Raw genomic sequence first — 18,447 nt, 5'->3', positions numbered from 1 at the left:
TGTGCTTTTGGAGTTTTTAGGGTGGAATACTAAGGTCATTTCATCTCTGCTGAAGGTCATTCCACGTATCCTAAAAAGATTGGTGCAGTGCAGCAATGGCCCACTCCTACCAGCGTTAAACAATTGAGAGGTTTTCTTGGGTTGGTTGTCTACTTCAGGAGGTTTATTAAGGGATATGGACTCATCAGTAGGCTCTTAGCTGAGCTGCTCAAAAAGGACAATTTCCATTGATCTGAAGCTATAGAACAGGCTTTCAAGGAATTGAAGATTGCACTCACTTCTGCTCCAGTCTTGGCTTTACCTGAGTATAGCATCCCATTTGTAGTAGAGACAGATGCAAGTGGTACAGGTATTGGGGTTGTCCTTATGCAGAACGATCATCTAATTGCTTTTATCAGTAAAGGACTTACTCCTAGGCACATCATTCTCTCAGTTTATGAAAGGGAATTGTTGGTCTTAGTCTTTGTAGTGACTAAGTGGTCACACGATCTCCTAGGATAGAATTTTGTTGTACGAACTGATCAAAAAGCTCTTAAGTATCTCCTAGAGCAGAAGTTACATAGTGATTCTCAAATCAGATGGCTCGCCAAACTTCTGCCATTTGACTTTGAAATCCAATAAGAAAAGGGCAAGGAAAGTGTGGCAGCTGATTCATTATCGAGGGTCCCAGGTGCTGATCTTATGACCTTGATGATATCTGCAATACATGAAGAATTATGGAAGGAGATTGAAGGTAGCTGGAACACTAACCTTGAGCTGCAAGCTCTCATCAGCACCTTGTAGACTACTCCCCTAAAACAGTACACTTGGCTTAATAACCAACTCAGGAGAAAGGGCAAGTTAGTTATTGGTAATGACGGCATTTTGAGGACCAATATCTTGACTTTATGACACTCTACAACAGCTGGAGGTCACTCAGGCATTGATGCTACTAACAGAAAGGTCCTAGCTTATTTTTACTGGAAGGGAATCCGAAATGATATCCTTAATTTTGTCCACAAATATTCAGTTTGTCGAAGGAACAAGTATGACACCAGTGCTTACCCTGGCCTTTTGCAACCCTTGCCTATTCCCTCCCTACCTTGGACTGATATTAATATGGATTTCATTGAAGGATTACCCAAGTCTAAGGGTAGAACTGTTATTTGGGTCATTTTGGATAGGTTAACTACATGTGGTCATTTCATTGCCTTAAATCATCCTTACTCTGCACAATCATTGATGCCTATATTCTTGGATCATATCTATAAGCTTCATGGCTTTCCTGCCACAATCACCAGTGATAGGGACCCCATTTTCATCAGCTTTTTTGGCAAGAATTCATGTCAGTCCATGGAGTTACATTGCAAACTTCCACAGCTTATCATCCTCAAACTGATGGGCAAACGGAGGTCCACAATAGATGTTTGGAGACCCATCTAAGATGTTTCTGTGGAGACACTCCTTGTGATTGGTCCCCTTTCTTACCCTTAGTAGAATGGTGGTATAATTCTAGCACTCACTCTGCCCTTCATACTTCCCCTTTTGAGTTGCTATATGGCTATCCTCCTCCATTGTATCTGCCATATATTCCCAATGATTCCTCTTTAGATTCTAATGAAGAAGTTGCCTTGCTCAGGGAATTTAAGTTGTAGCTAGCAAAGCCTCATTTGGCTAGAGCACAGTAGAGGATGCAATGTCACGACCCTAAACTCAGACCTGGTCGTGATGGCGCCTCTCGTGAAGACAAGGCCGGCCGACACAACACCCATATTAACCCTTTAATCATTAATAGCCATTTCAAAGCATTTAATTAAACAAATGTTTCATAATATAAGTCTAAAAAAAAGTGCGAAAATAACATACAAGCCCGACATCGGGGTGTCACTAGTCATGAGCATCTACTACAACTGTCTAACCACATCAAGACCGAAATGGTCGGAAAGTCACAAGAATACATAAGGGAGAATAAAGAGGGAGAGAGCAAAGCCGTGATCGCCAGGCAGCTACCTTGCTGACTCCGATGAAAACTGCCACCAAGCTCAGAAAATACCTGAATCAGCACACAAGGTGCAGGGAGTAATGTGAGTACTCCAACCTAGTAAGTAATAAGAGTAAATAAAGACTGAGCAGTAGGAAACCATGAATCCACATTTATGATAAACTCAATAAGCACAACATGCTTTCCAAACAGAATACGAGTCAATCGTCTCATTTAAAATTCCAGCTTTTGGTTAAATTCATTTGAAACTACCTTCCAACAATTTCAGTAGGGGTTCAATACCATTTATAATAAAGGAGATGAAAGCCATAATCGGCCCCTCGAGCAAAACTTAGTTCGTAAACAGCCCCCTCGGGCAAAACAGGAATCATAAACACCTCATAACATGAAAATCTCAGTGGAAATAACAAAGCCAAATCAATGATTAAATTCTGAACATCTCATAAACCCCAGTTTAAATGAAAGTTGTTTAAAAACATTTGTTCAAAATTTCCGACAGAGGCTCAGCATAAACTTGAGCGAAAGCAGTAAGTAAATCAACATATTCGATAGAAACTCACGTTAAAGAGGAGTGAAAATCAATAAGTTCATAACAGGCCCCTCAGGCAGAGCATCACTCATGTGCATGTATATATCTATCGCCCCTCGGGCAAGCCTCTCAGTAACTCGTGACTCAACTCTTACCAATCAACGCTCACACTCAATAGGCACCATATAGTAACCGCTGCGGCGCGCAGCCCGATCCATATATCGCTGCGGCGTACAGCCCGATCCATGAATATACTCGACTGCGCTCACTGGGGGTGTGCAGACTCCGGAGGGGCTCCTACAGCCCAAGCGCTATATCGATGCGGCGCGCAGCCCGATCCGATATATATATATCGCTCCGGCGTGCAGCCCGATCCATATAAGTATCACTGCGGCGTGCAGCCCGATCCATATATATATATATATATATATATATATATATATATATATATATATATATATATATATATATATATTGCTGCAGCATGCAGCCCGATCCATAGTTATATAATCCTCACAACCAGGCCCTCGGCCTCTCTCAGTCATTAACCTCACAATCAGACCCTCGGTCTATCTCAGTCATCAACCTCACAATCAGACCCTCGGACTATCTCAGTCATCAACCTCACGATCACTCGGACCATCAATAAAACGGGGAACTCAGCCCAAACAGTTTTTGCATTTTTAAGGAATAAAGTGATAAAAACCAGATTTAAACAATAAACAGGTAAAACATGACTGAGGATGTGCTTTCAAAACTAATAGAGTGAGGAAAAATAGTAAAAGTGCCCCTAAGGGTCTTAGTAGGTCGGCACAAGGCCCCAAACATGGCATACAGCCCAAAATATAATATCAATCTCTAGAACGTGGAATATCATAAGATTTCAAATCAAATACGCGACTTAACAGTCGTATGGGATGGACCAAGTCACAGTCCCCAACAGTGCACAACTCCACGCTCGTCATCTAGCGTGTGCGTCACCTCAAAATAACACAACGATGTGTAATCCAGGGTTTCAAATCCTCGGGACAGTATTTACGATCATTACTTACCTCGATCCGGTCCAAACTCTAGCCCGCGATGCCTCACCCGCATGAATCGACCTCCGGATGCTCCAAATCTAGCCACAATCAGTACATAATCATTAAAATATGCTAAGGGAACGAAGCCCACTCGAAATTATCCAATTTAACATCAAAATCCCGAAATTGCTCAAACCCCGGCCCCCGGGCCCACGTCTCGGAATCCGACACAAGTTACATAAATAGAAACCTCGTCCTCACACGAGTCTATACATACGAAGAACATCAAAATCGGACCTCAATTGCCCCTTCAAATTCCCAATCAAAAGTCTAAATTTCCAAGCCCTAGTTCTTCACCTTTTGGCTTAATTTTCATGATTTACTAGGTGGAATTCACATAATAATTGAGTTTTAAGTCAAGGAATCTTACCTAAAAGTGATTCCCCTTGAATCCCTCTTCAATCTCCTTCAAAAAGCTCCAAAAACGACCAACAGTGGAAGAAATAAACCCCACCTTCTCGGACAAAACGACCTTAAAACATTCTGCCCAGGCCTTAATTTCCTTCTTCGCGAACGCAACCGGCCTCTCGCGTTCGTGTAGACCAATTTCACTGCCTCTCTAATTTTCCCTTCGTGAACGCGGATAATTCTATGCTAACGCGATGCTTCGCCATATCAGGCTTCCGCGAACGCGATGCAGCTCTCGCGAACGCATAGCACATGGGCCTGGGGTGCCCAACGACCTTACTCCTCTATGCGAACGCGACCCCAGTCTCGCGTCTGCGATGCACATGAATCCTCCACTTTCGCGTTCGCTTTCTCATCCTCGCGAATGCGTAGAAAAAAAATATAATCACACAAAAACACCCTCCGGGAACGCGTGTCCCTGACCGCGAACTCGAAGAACAAATTCGTCTGCAATAAAACCAGCAAGAACTGACAAGTCCAAAGTCCAAAATTGATCTGTTTAACCGCCCGAAACTCACCCGAGGCCCTCGGGACCTCAACCAAGCATGCCAACATATCCCATAACATCATTCAAACTTGTTTCAACCTTCGGAATGCTCAAAACAACATTAAAACATCAAATTTGCATCGAATTCAAGCCTAAGAATTCCAAAATCTTCCGAATTGCGCTTTTGATCAAAAACTCAACCAAACCACGTCCGAATGACCTGAAATTTTGCACGCACATCCCAAATGACATAACGGAACTATTGCAACTTCCCGAATTTCATTCCAACCTCTATATCAAAATCTCACCTATCAATCAAAAAACGCCGAAATCTTAATTTCTCCAATTCAAGTCTAAACCTTCCACGGACTTCCAAAATGCATTCTGACCTCGCTCCTAAGCCCCAAATTACCTAACAGAGCTAATCAAATCATAAAAATTCCAATCTGAGATCATATACAAACAAGTCAAATCTTGGTCAAACCTTTCAAATTTCAAGCTTCAACTGAGAGCTGTTCTTCCAAGTTCATTCTGATTACCCTGAAAACCAAAACCAACGATTTACATGAGTCATAATACATCACACGGGGCAATTCATGCCCGAGAACTGGCAAGCAAAGTGCAAAAGCTCAAAACGACCGGTCGGGTCGTTACATTCTCCCCTACTTAAACATACGTTCGTCCTCGAACGTGCCCAGTGTTGTTCCAAAAGCCAACCACTCGCTGAAAAGCCTTACCATGCATATACCCGGGGGTGATCCCACGTCACCCTATCTCATATAGGTCTGATAACACATAGAAACTGAAATTCCACAATCCAATCTAGCCCTTAAACTATAGAACCACATTTCCACTTCCAAAATCATCCACAAGATCAGAATCTCACATCTATACTCTGAATAAACCCGAACCAGCTATAATAACCCATACCTGCAACCTCAGGTGCAATTACATGTTATACCACCCAACTCAAACACTTGTAGCAATAACTTCTAATCACAGCAGCTGCACAGAACAACCGAATACTGGTAGAAAACCTCTTATCACCTAAAGTCTCATTCCAATGCTTTCGTATACTGCCAATGATGAATAAAACACGCAGTAAGCCATAACCATTTCTTAGATCAACCATTCATGAAGCCACTTCTCCTTCGGCAAAGACCATAGCAAATTTCCGAGCCGAACCTCGATATTATCCTTCCAAAATGCTGAAATCGAATCCGTTGTATTCATTAAAGGTCCCAACGACCTTATCTAATTCCAACACTACTACTCTGGTGACATGACACCTCAATACAGACTAAAGTCACAATTGCACAATACGCGCACCAATAAGCAACAATCCGAACATACTCAAATCATGAAAATGACTCAATTGAAAGAGTTGTACCGTAAGCTCACCAGTACCACCTAACCATGCTGAGAACCCGTCACACCCCGTAGAAACAGAACACGCGAATCTAACCCAAAGGGTCATACCTCCACATAACTTCGCTGCAATGCGCGACCCTATCCAAACACTAGTCCACATGAGACACCTCAAGTCACTATGCTCAAATCGACAACCACGCGCAATATAATGTCTAAAACCAAGGCAATCATCATAACCACCGCGAAGCAATTGACATAACATTACACATACCCGAAGGGACACAACCGATACGCCACCCGCCGAGCAATACCCAGTACTCTTCCCTCTCGACTTCCACTATGAAACCCCAATGGAACCGCACCACATGTGCCTATAACCAACAAATCATAACGCCTCGCAACCCAGCAAAGCAACTCATAGATCACGTCTAAACTCTAATAGCCCCATAATAATTGAATCAACACATCCCTCACCAATGGCAACTCGAAGTCAACAAAGCCGTCTCGATGCAGAACATACATCCCTATGGTCTACCAATGAACCACACATCAACTCTAGTTACCCACAACAGATAAATAACCCTCTGAAGGTTCACAATGACCGAATCATAGCACATACTATCATCAGACTAACTTACCCGCATCTTGTCATCCACAACCACGAGCTAACCTGTACATGAGAACTTTCAGTCTCTAAGTCCATAAAGCACACGAATTACCATATCTGATCCCAATTCCGCCGCTCGCATATATAACACACCTCTAGTACCCAATCATCTCATGAGAGGTACACCTATAATCCTTTGAGCCACCAAGCAAACTCGAATATCATCCGTCGTTCAGACAAGGGAGTGTCGCAATACCAATAAAGCATCCGTAACTCAAACACATCCCCCTTTCTGAAATGTTATGCCCTCATCAAGCCGCACCAATCAGTGATCTCATTTACCTAGTTACCTGAAGCTGCCCATGATATCTAAGAATTTGTGACCTTCCTTTCAAATCTGAACCGTGACCTTACACATGCAAATCTCAACCCCACACAACATACCGCATATACCATACCATCCAATGATAATTATGAGAACTTCGCAATCCACTCTGAGCTACAAGCAACTACGTACCCAACCAGCCAAGAACCTTCCCATTTGATCCCATCTAGGAGAAAGTCATTATACATCCCATGCTCCTCATGCCAGTAGGAAATATACATCCCTAACCATGGTAGAAACCATCAAGGACTCTCCAAATTTCCATGTGCACAAAACTAAACCGTCAGGATTAAATCTTTCTAACTCAACCGAGCTACGCAGGTCACTGAAACCCAAGAGCATTGTCGCTAAACACCTGTATAAACTCATTACCTCATAAGCATCCAAAGAACTAATCATATCCTTACCATAACGATTCGGCCTACTACCAAGCTATCCCATCTATCCGGGCTCCCTTTTGGTTTACCTTCACTTGATACTCCTTCTTGCTATAACATCACATTTCCTCAACCCAAACTTAACACACGAGATCCAAGCATAATACCACACAGCCTAAGGCTCACAACCTACTGACTACTCTTTTAAATATCCCAAAAACACCACTTTCAAGATACCCACCCTGGAAGGACTTAATGCGAATCCAAAGCCATTACCTTCACCTTCCCAATACTGATATATAGAATCCCATAGTTAATATAGAAAATACCACAAGTCTAGCCATTTTCCACTGAAAACTCAGTTTCTAGCCACAAGTACATCTTGAAAGCCTCCAATTATTGCATGAAAATTTTAGAACACATTAGAACCATTCTCTAGAGTCATCCACTCTACCCAAACTGCAATTAGTCCGATCAAGAGAACCGAACAACCTGCGCCTCATTAGCACTTCAGACACCACACAATGTAACCTTGCCTTAGTCGTAAATTCCTCCTTTATACGAGCCATCCTCGGCTCAATCCCCGCAAACCATGATTAATTCATCAGCACGCCTCAAACTGGAACCAACATAGCACATAACCATGCAATCAGCTAATCCATAGCAAACTCCCCTACTTGGCTCGAAGCCATAGATCAAAACACACACAATAATCCATAACGCATATACTTAATTGCTGCCATAATACCACAGTGAGATTAACTCAATCCGTCATAAGCTCGTGGAACACCGACCATATGGTACTTCATATCTTCTGTAAATCTCGCATTCATCCTCGTAGCAGCTAAATCCACTCTCCTGAGCGACCCAAAATTAAATTTCAACACGTATATTTCACTTGTAAATGGGATCTTCTAACAGACAACATATGGATCACACAACTTCAGAACACTCCGCAGGAGATAACCCACCTGCTTCGCCTCAAACTAACATTTATGTATACCTTCCACCGTCAAAACCATTACGCAGTCACTTAGTCATTCCGAGCCTGAACTCATACCGTAACATGAAATTTACTTCACTCCCAACTAAGAAACATGAAAAGATTCTTCACACACCCATAACTCGGGGCTATACATCCAATCACAATGGAAATCAAACACCTAATAGATCATCTTTCCTCCAACAGACCCTTCTCGTCGCTTCCAAATCATATGATCACATCTCGCAGTCACATCACCCTTATCACGTATAACCAGTCATTACTTCCCTTAATATGGGCACAACAGCACATACAGATCCAAAAACACGTGCTCAAGCTATAGGTAACAATCCGGCCTCAAGTCTTTCTAGATTGGCCCAACATCAACACACAGAGATCACATCTCGCCCCTCGATTAGGGAATCACAAGCCATCGATGCACATCTGATACTGAGCGCTCGTTCGCGCATACGAATGCATGGAAGGAGTTCAAAGAGTTATATTTCAAGCTGAATCAAGGACGCACGATAAGAATTTCAAGAATATGGAGTTTTTCCTAAAGGTTCTGCAGCCTCTCGAGGATAAATACAGACGTCTCTATACCGATCCGCGAGACTCTACTAAACCTGCTCATGACTCGTGAGACCTATGTAACCTAGGCTCTGATACCAACTTGTCATGACCCTAAACTCAGACCTGGTCGTGATGGCGCCTCTCGTGAAGAAAAGGCAAGCCGACACAACACCCATATTAACCCTTTAATCATTAATAGACATTTCAAAGTCTTTAATTAAACAAATGTTTCATAATATAAGTCTAAATGAACAGTGCGGAAATAACATACAAGCCCGACATCGAGGTGTCACTAGTCATGAGCATCTACTACAACTGTCTAACCACATCAAGACCGAAATGGTCGGAAAGTCACAAGAATACATAAGGGAGAATAAAGAGGGAGAGAGCAAAGCTGCGATCGCCAGGCAGCTACCTTGCTGACTCCGATGAAAACTGCCACCAAGCTCAGAAAATACCTGAATCTGCACACAAGGTGCAGGGAGTAATGTGAGTACTCCAACCCAGCAAGTAATAAGAGTAAATAAAGACTGAGCAGTAGGAAACGATGAATCCACATTTATGATAAACTCAATAAGCACAACATGCTTTCAAATCAGAATACGAGTCAATCGTCTCATTTAAATTCCAGCTTTTGGTTAAATTCATTTGAAACTACCTTCCAACAATTTCAGTAGGGGTTCAATACCATTTATAATAAAAGAGATGAAAGCCATAATCGGCCCCTCGGGCAAAACTTAGTTCGTAAACAGCCCCCTCGGGCAAAACAGGAATCATAAACACCTCATAACATGAAAATCTCAGTGGAAATAACAAAGCCAAATCAATGATTAAATTCTGAACATCTCATAAACCCCAGTTTAAATGAAAGTTGTTTAAAAATATTTGTTCAACATTTCCGACAGAGGCTCAGTATAAAGTTGAGTGAAAGCAGTAAGTAAATCAACATATTCGATAGAAACTCACTTTAAAGAGGAGTGAAAATCAATAAGTTCATAACAGGCCCCTCAGGCAGAGCATCACTCATGTGCATGTATATATCTATCGCCCCTCGGGCAAGCCTCTCAGTACTCGTGACTCAACTCTTACCAATCAGCACTCACACTCAATAGGTATCATATAGTAATTGTTGCGGCGCGCAGCCCGATCCATATATCGCTGTTGCGTACAGCCCGATCCATAAATATAGTCGACTGCGCTCACTGGGGGTGTGCAGACTCCGGTGGGGCTCCTACAGCCCAAGCGCTATATCACTGCGGCGCACAGCCCGATCCAATATATATATAGCGCTGCGGCGTGCAGCCCGATCCATATAAGTATCGTTGTGGCGTGCAGCCCGATCCATATACATACATACATATATATATATATACCATATACATACATACATATATATATATATATACATATATATATATATATATATATATATATATATATATATATATATATATATATTGCTGCGGCGTGCAGCCCGATCCATAGTTATATAATTCTCACAACCAGGCCCTCGGCCTCTCTCAGTCATTAACCTCACAATCAGACCCTCGGTCTATCTCAGTCATCAACCTCACAATCAGACCCTCAGTCTATCTCAGTCATCAACCTCACGATCACTCGGACCATCAGTAAAACAGGGAACTCAGCCCAAACAGTTTTCGCATTTTTAAGGAATAAAGTGATAAAAACCAGATTTAAACAGGTAAAACATGACTAAGGATATGCTTTCAATCCCAAGTATGACATAGATAGAGGAAAGAAATAGTCCCTCGGACTCGGAAAGTAATAACGAAAATAGCTAACTAAAACTAATAGAGTGAGGAAAAATAGTGAAAGTGCCCTTAAGAGTCTCAGCAGGTCGGCACAAGGCCCCAAACATGGCATACATCCCAAAATATAATATCAATCTCTAGAACGTGAAAAATCATAAGATTTCAAATCAAATACGCGACTTAACAGTTGTACGGGACGGACCAAGTCACAATCCCCAACGGTGCATAACTCCACGCTCGTCATCTAGCGTGTGCGTCACCTCAAAATAATACAACGATGTGTAATCCGGGGTTTCAAACCCTCAAGACAGTATTTACAATCATTACTTACCTCGATCCGGTCCAAACTCTAGCCCGCGATGCCTCGCCCGCATGAATCGACCTTTGGATTCTCCAAATCTAGCCACAATCAGTACATAATAATTAAAATATGCTAAGGGAACGAAGCCCACTCGAAAATATCCAATTTAACATCAAAATCCCGAAATTGCTCAAACCCCGGCCTCCGGGACCACATCTCGGAATCCATCACAAGTTACATAAATAGAAACCTCGTACTCACACAAGTCTATACATACCAAGAACATCAAAATCGGGCCTCAATTGCCCCTTCAAATTCCCAATCAAAAGTCTAAATTTCCAGACCCTAGTTCTTCACCTTTTGGCTTAATTTTCATGATTTACTAGGTGGAATTCACTTAATAATCGAGTTTTAAGTCCAAGAATCTTACCTCAAAGTGATTCCCCTTGAATCCCTCTTCAATCTCCTTCAAAAAGCTCCAAAAACGACCAACAATGGAAGAAATAAACCCCACCTTCGCGGACAAAATGACCTTAAAACATTCTGCCCATGCCTTAATTTCCTTCTTCGCGAACGCGACCGGCCTCTCGCGTTCGCGTAGACCAATTTCACTGCCTCTCTACTTTTCCCTTCGCGAACACGGACAATTCTACGCGAACGCGATGCTTCGCCATATCAAGCTTCCGCGAACGCGATGCAGCTCTCGCGAACGCATAGCACATGGGCCTGGGGTGCCCAACGACCTTACTCCTCTAGGAGAACGCGACCCCAGTCTCGCGTTCGCGTTCGCGTCCTCATCCTCGCAAACGCGTAGAACAAAAATATCATCACACAAAAACACCCTCCGCGAACGCGTGTCCCTGACCGCGAACGCGAAGAACAAATTCGTCTGCAACAAAACCAGCAAGAACTGCCAAGTCCAAAGTCCAAAATTGATCCGTTTAACCACCCGAAACTCACCCGAGGCCCTCGGGACCTCAACCAAGCATGCCAACATATTCCATAACATCATTCAAACTTGTTCTAACCTTCGGAACGGTGAAAACAACATTAAAATATCAAATTTGTATCGAATTCAAGCCTAAGAATTCCAAAATCTTCCGAATTACGCTTTTGATCAAAAACTCAACCAAACCACGTCCGAATGACCTGAAATTTTGCAAACACATCCCAAATGACATAATGGAACTACTGCAACTTTCGGGATTTCGTTTCTACCTCTATATCAAAATCTCACCTATCAACCGGAAAACGCCGAAATCTTAATTTCGCCAATTCAAGTCTAAACCTTCCACGGACTTCCAAATTGCATTCCGACCATGCTCCTAAGCCCCAAATTACCTAACGAAGCTAACCAAATCATAAAAATTCCGATCCGAGATCATATACAAACAAGTCAAATCTTGGTCAAACCTTTCAAATTTCAAGCTTCAACTGAAAATTGTTCTTCCAATTTCATTCTGATTACCCTGAAAACCAAAACCAACGATTTACATGAGTCATAATATATCTCACGGGGCAAGTCATGCCCGAGAACTGGCGAGCAAAGTGCAAAAGCTCAAAACGACCGGTCGGGTCGGTACATGCAAAGCCATGCCAATGCTCACAGAACTGATAAACAATTTGTTGTTGGTGATTGGGTTTTGTTAACCTCCAACTCTACCGGCCGTTCACCTTGTCTACTTCTCCATCCACAAGCTTACCTCCAGATATTTTGGCCCTTATCCAATTGTGGAAAGAGTTGGCCCTGTTGCCTATAAACTACTCTTACCTCCTGAACTCCAAATATACCCCACCTTCCATATTTTCCGACTTATATTCTGCTATGACCTTTCTTCTAAAAGCGTTCATCCTGTTGTCATTAATCTTTCCAATCCCTTATGTCCATTCCCTGAAGCTATACTTGCTAGAAGGCTCATCAAAAAGGGTAACAAGGTTGTTGCCCAATGCTTGGTCAAATGGAAGGATTTAGACAATTCATATGCAACATGGGAAGTTGCTGCTGCTTTGAAGACCAGGTTTCCTTCTTTCACCCTTGAGGACAAGGTGTTGCTCATCGGGGGTATTGATACACAAATAACAACTGCAAGTGACGTGAGTAGCTGATTAGGCAATTGGGTAACAGCTAGGCCTCTTCTTTCACATTTTAGTTTGGCGGGAAAGTTAGTTAAGATAGTCACACTTTATGCACTTGTTAGTTTGAATTCCTTTCAATTGTCAATTAGTATAAGTAGGGTGATTGTAATAGGGACCTTATGCAATTCTCATTATACAAATCTGATTTCTCTTATTCTAATTCTCTTCTCTTCTTTCTCCTTCTCTTATTTTCAAATTCACTATTTCATTGCTCAACTTGATACTAAATTGGTATCACTAACTACGAGACATCTCCTTAGGAGAAACTGCTGCCGGATAAGTTAGTGATGGGCAAGTCCAAAATTCTTATCATAAAAACTTATTCGCACACCATTCAGGCAAAATTTTACACGGTTAAGTCATAAATTAAGGTGAAATATATGTATTATATAACTACTAGTATTAGTAATAATAAGAGTCTATATGAAGACATGTATCATGTATTCATTGAATTGATGCAAATATTGGTGTGAATAAGTTTTTACCAACCCTATGACTTTCAATTTTAGATTGCTCATGGATTATCTCTACCAATATAGAGAGTTCTACCATACATTCTCAACACTGTCAAACATAAAATTAGCAACGATATAAAAAACTCCAGCTTCCTAGTGCCAAGCTCGGCTACTAAATAAGAGATACTCGTCACCTGCAAGACTTGGGTCCACATGGCGATGATGGCATTCTCCGTTACAACCAACGCTAGAAGAACATGACTGGTTGGTAGTACAAAATCTTTTGCTTTAGCGAGAAAGTAGCTGCAAGAATTTACAAAAAGCTAACTCACAAGCAAAGGTATCACGCACAAGGCCATTATGAAGTCAAAAGTTAGACAAACAAGCTGTCCGCCACGAGCTACTAGAAGTCTCAAAGAATGATAGTCTTGCTATTAATTTTTTGTTCATTTGCTCCTAATAATGTATCTTTACCAGACACTAATAATCACATCATCTTCAAGTTCATGTTCCACAGAAATGCTACTTAACAGTCGGCCAGCCCTCCCCAGCATCCATGAGTTGAGTTCATCCCAACAGAGACAACTATTCACAGATGTTAAACAGTTTACTCGAACCACATTATACATTTTAAGAATACAACCAAACTAATGACCACCCAATAGACCCAAAAAACCTAAAGAAACACTTTGGATTGCGCTTATGCCCCTCAGAAGAAATAGAAATATCATATATATAGTACTAAATTATTAGCCAGTAGCCAATGATTTGCTAAAAGAACTTCAGTTTTCCTTTGCCCATGTGAGCTTTCCCATGCTCCACATAACATGCTGCTTTTTGAGTCCCTGTCAAGCCAGAACACGAGTCACCAGCCCCAGCCCCCAGAGTGACTGCAAAGTAGAGATAGATAGTGCAGAGAAAAGCTAGGAGGCCAAGCGCAGTTAGAAGGAATCGGTGGCGCTGAAGTAATGTTGAACAGCTTCCAAACTCATCACATCGGGAATATTGTCTCTTGAGTGAGGCTGAAGATGAAAATGCTGTCTGTGTCTGTGACCTTCTATGAGGAGAAGTTATTATGCTGTCAAGAGCCATAACTTATACAGTGAATCTTCTGCAGCCGATCACAATTCCTGCATATATTTCAATCAACATGGTAAGCACCAAAAGTATCCACAGAAAGCATAGAGCATTACGAAGTGTTGACAGACTTCTATATGGAAGTGAAATATATTTAGATTCAATGACAGTCAACCCCAAGTAAAGCACCACAGATGGTGAAGGAAGAGAGAAACACAAGTGTGGTGAGCAAAACAACATAGTAACTGTATTTTATGCAACTGCTTGAAAAGATTCGCCCCAAGCAACCCCAAAGGATGTCTATATCAGTACAAGAGAGACGAACTATAATTTTAAAAACAGAATGAATAATATACAATAAAGCAAGAATTACAGAATGGCAATGATGAAAGTAGAAGTAATGGCAAAGACAAGGGCTCACAAAATAGGCATCTTATGTCTTTCATCCTTCTTCTTACGCTAAATTGGTTAGATGTGCAAACTATATAGATAGGGTTAGAGGGATCAGGAAAAAGATAGAGATGTAAATTATGAATAGCGAAGAAAAAACTGGGAGAGAGCATGATGAAGATGATTATTGCTCACTTTGTTTTGGTCACAACTATGAATAATAACTAACATGTTGAGATTCATCTAATTTACTTGGTTCATAATCGATTTTACCAAGAATAGTTTCATACACTATCCATTTCTAAAGGAAAGGGGATCCATTAAGATGGGAAATAGATCAACTAAAGCAATATATTCAGGCATTATTTACTAGCATCTGTGAGTGATTCCTATAGCCACTTGGACTGAGTTCATGCACCATCACGGAATTGTGGATTCTTCCCCACAGATAAGATGATACTCAGTAGAAGATGGCAGCATCCAAAAAAAAAAAAAATCTAGAAAATGCCAATGCAAAAATCCACTTTAAAGTTCAAATCGGGGAACTAAGCTAAATAAGTTTTTGATAGAGGGGGAACTAGGTCCAATTGCTCCCTAGATAAACTTAAACCATTTCTGTGTAGGAGTTTGAAAATTATAAACCCAATAGCAGAAATTCAGCATGCAGATAAGACGCTCACTAGCAGTCATTCAGCGGCTTGTTTTTATGAGACAATAGACGTATTCGATGGTTATTCGCCACTTTTTACAGCTGATTTACACCAATTTACCAGTTTGCTTGTGCAATCTGTGAAGGAATTATGTATGCTGCATCTCAAGATCATAACTTTTCAACTCATCAACAGAGTACGCAGTGGCATTAGAAATTAACCTATTTGACTCTATTCTCCAAATTGGGAAAATATGTTCAAAATCCTATGACATTAAATCTACAGAACCACTAAAATCTCTATGGATCTAATTATAGACCNATATACAAAACAACATTTTCACAACAGAATTGGAGTAAAGTATGTAATAACAGTACTATATTGGGATTCACAAATAGTAGAGAAACCTATGTCATGCTTGTATATAAAAGTTCAAACAGTATTAACACGTAGAATTCACATAGACATGATTATATAGAAGGGAAGTAGTTCAAACTATAAGAGTCGAGAACACTAATCAGTTGCAAGATGAACAAGCAAAGAATGAGAATCATTAGAGTTTCAGCGATGGCTCAAACAGCAGTGATTGAAGGAGAACAATGAGAATCCCAAATCCTCAGTGCTTCAGAGTTCACAAGAGCCTCAAAAGGGCTCCGAGCAGTGCTTGCACCGGAGGAGGTCGTTAAACAATACCACAGTGAGCTTGGATTTCAGTATGCCACTGACTAATTGAACACAATAGTTTCAGAACAAGATAGAAGAAGTGAGAGAGAGAGAGAGAGAGAGAGAGAGAGAGAGAGAGAGAGAGATGAAATTGCAATATTGCGCGTACGAGATATGGGCACTTTATATAATTCTCAGTTTTGGGACTTTTTGGTTTGCTGTTTGGTGAAGCTGGAATATTATTATTTATTTTCAACTGGAATATTATTACTGATATCGGTTTTGTTTGACCCTTGGGTTGATCCAAGGGTCGGATCTTCGTCTTAACATCCTGTACGCCCCGGTGGTGCGCTCCATGTATTTCTCTTTCTTTTTTCTTTTTTCTTTTTCTTCATTAATTCGCTCCATTGGTGGAATCTTAGTGGTGTTTGGGCATAAGAATTATAAAATAAATAAGGGGAAAAAAAAATTTAAGCAAAAATTTGAAATTTAGAGTTGAGTTTGGACATGCATATAACTTTGGATTGTTTTTGAAGTTTTGAGAGTGATTTGACGGAAAATTTTGAAGAATAGTTTTTTAGAATTTTTTAAATTTTTGAAAAAATTTTTAAAATACATTTTCAAGTGAAATTTGAAAATTTTATGAACAATCGCTTATTTCAGAAAAAATTTAAATTTTTTTGGAAAAAAGAGAAAAATTTCTCCAAACGGGCTCTTAATTTGACCCTTTTTATTTGACTTTCCTTTTCTCTTCCTTTCCATCTATTTCGAGAAGATAACTTGACCTTTTTCAAGATTTATGATCTGATTGATCATCTCACACCTTCTAGAATCTAGAGCGATAAATAAAAGGGATCATGCCAATTAGACGACGGAGACATCTCTTTTGTGTTGGCAATTGGAAGCTGAAAAAATGTGGTTCATTTTGACTTAAGTGACCGAAATATGTGGGGAAAAAATAGAATTATCAAAATATATATAGCGTCTTTTTAAAAGACGCTATATTTTAACGGCCGTTGGCCAGTTAAGTATAGTGTCTTTCAAAACTACGCTTTTTATAAGAGCGTTTTACCCATTTAAATTATTTTTATGTCGGTTAAGCACAGAAGAGCTATTGGTAGGCCCACAAAACAGGTAAAACGTTGTTTGAAAATGCATTTTATATAAAACGCAGTTTTGAAACGTACTTTACTTTAACGTCCCAAACGGAAGAATTATTTGTGGGCCCGCTTAATATGTATAGCGTTTTAGTAAAAAGCGCTACATATANTTTTTTAAATGGATGTTGTAATGTTTATTCAAAAGTTCTTTGAAATACATATGACTCGGTTCAGTTTAAGAAGTTTTCTTTTAATATAGCGTTTTACAAAAGATGCTATATATATAGCGTCTTTTTAAAAGACGCTATACTTAACTGGCCAAACGGCCGTTAAAGTATAGCGTCTTTTAAAAAGACGCTATATATATATTTTGGTAACTCTTTTTTTTCCCCATACATTTTGATCACTTGAGAGTTGAGTCAAAATGAACCATATTTTGGATCCAGACTCTTATTTAGTTTCCTAGTTTATGAATTTAAATTAGAATGCTAACTCGTCTTTTTAAAACTAAGCATGGATAGGCGATTAACACCTTACAAGATGTGAATATTACCATCTTACTTGAGCTCATATCCAACTAAATATTTTCGATGGAAGGAGCAAACCAAACTTGGTTTTATAGGTGTAATCTCAATTCATATTACAGATAACTGCAAATATATTTTTTTTATAAAATTCGTACTCTCTGTTTCAAATTAGATGACATATTTTTTTATCAAAAGTCAAACTATGTGAAATTTGATCAATATTTTAAATTTTTTTTAATCTTATTGACATGAGAAAAATTATATCTTAGTAGTACTTTTTGTATAGTTTTTAAATATTTTAATTTTAATTTTAAACTGCTAAGTTGAACTAATCCAATTTAGTTCTAAAGTTTAGTCAAACTTACTTTCAATAAGCGAAATATATCATCTAATATGAAACATGGGAGTAATTTATAATGCAATAAGCTAGTATAGTCGAATGTTTTGCTTTCATGGTAACAATTTATTTTGTTTTGAGTGGAACAGAAGACGTGATTTTATTCCAAATATCAATTACGATGTCAACGTCTTATATCATTTTTCTTACCTGATTAATTACCTCTTTTTCTTTTCAATTGGTTTTTTGGTTAGATT

This window comes from Nicotiana attenuata, chromosome 3 (genome assembly GCF_001879085.1).
Source record: "Nicotiana attenuata strain UT chromosome 3, NIATTr2, whole genome shotgun sequence".
Classification (NCBI taxonomy): Eukaryota; Viridiplantae; Streptophyta; class Magnoliopsida; order Solanales; family Solanaceae; genus Nicotiana; species Nicotiana attenuata.
The sequence above is the reverse complement of the archived record's forward strand: the minus strand, read 5'-3'. Positions refer to the sequence as shown.